Here is a 1446-nt window from a genome sequence, read left to right as displayed (position 1 = left end):
TTTCGATCACATTTTAGGTGGGTACTGGTAGGTGCCCCCGCCAGCGCTCGGCGGTGGCGCCTGCCCCTGCGATGGGCGCCAGGGTGGTGCCCCCGCCAGCGCTCGGCAGTGGCGCCTGCCCCTGCGATGGGTGCTGGGGTGGTGCCCCCGCCAGCGCTCGGCGGTGGCACCTGCCCCTGCGATGGGTGCTGGGGTGGTGCCCCCGCCAGCGCTCGGCGGTGGCCGGTGGCGCCTGCCCCCGCGATGGGTGCTGAGGTGGTGACCCCGCCAGCGCTCGGCAGTGGCGCCTGCCACTGCGATGGGTGCTGGGGTGGTGCCCCCGCCAGCGCTCGGCGGTGGCACCTGCCCCTGCGATGTGCGCCAGGGTGGTGCCCCCGCCAGCGCTCGGCGGTGGCGCCTGCCCCTGCGATGGCGTCGCCCCTGTAGTCACCGGAGCGGCCGGCCCGACCCGCTCGGTAGCGATCAGGCCGCTAACTCCGCATGGACATACCTGCACTCGGCATTCTTCTCGCGGGGGTATCAGACCGCTAGCTCCTCATGAAATACCTACACTCGGGAGGCTTCGCTCGGAAGACCTACTACCGGGAAGCTTGTTCTTGGGAGTCCTTCGTTGAAAGTACCTACGCCAGGAATATTTGTTTTTTTTTTTGCTTTGAAGGAGTTAGAACCTCCGGGTCGCCGTCATTCCACCTTTTTCTGTGGGGCGAGGGCGGGGTCGGAGGCAAGCACGCAAGTCTGAGAGCCTCCCAAGTAGATCTGGGCGTCCTATCCAATCTTTAAACATATCGGTCTGTTGGGGTCTCCGGGGTGCTGGGGTGCTGTATAATAGGGTCTCCTCTTGGGGAAGGGATGGGGTTCCCCTTTTCTCACGGGCCTCCCATCTGTAATTTGACGGGCAAATCTTTGGATCATCTGACGCATCCTATCATTGAATAAGACCTGATGATATCCATCTAGGGCCTTCCGCTAGCCATGGAAGGCCTGCTATATGCTGTCTTTTACTTGTGGTAAGTTGTTTTTTTTTCTCGTGGCTTTTTCACATTGGCCTCCGTTTGATTTGTGAAACGGTTTGTTTCGACCATCTGAGGCCTGCTGTCTGCATGATGGGGCATCCTGAAATTTTAAGGGCGAGAGAAAGGCATATTTGCCTGCCTCCTCGCCTCCTCACAGATGGCAAGGGGCGGCTGTCGGCCGTGCCCCTGCTGGCGCCGCCCCTGGTCACGGGCTGTCCTCCGTACCCCCTGGTGGCGCCGTCTCTGGTCACGGGCTGTCCTCCGTACCCCCTGGTGGCGCCGCCCCTGGTCACGGGCTGTCCTCCGTACCCCCTGGTGGCGCCGCCCCTGGTCACGGGCTGTCCTCCGTACCCCCTGGTGGCGCCGCCCCTGGTCACGGGCTGTCCTCCGTACCCCCTGGTGGCGCCGTCTCTGGTCACGGGCTGTCCTCCGT

This window comes from Pollicipes pollicipes, unplaced genomic scaffold (genome assembly GCF_011947565.3).
Source record: "Pollicipes pollicipes isolate AB1234 unplaced genomic scaffold, Ppol_2.1 Scaffold_7231;HRSCAF=8579_pilon_pilon_pilon, whole genome shotgun sequence".
Taxonomy (NCBI): Eukaryota; Metazoa; Arthropoda; class Thecostraca; order Pollicipedomorpha; family Pollicipedidae; genus Pollicipes; species Pollicipes pollicipes.
This window is presented reverse-complemented; position numbering follows the sequence as displayed.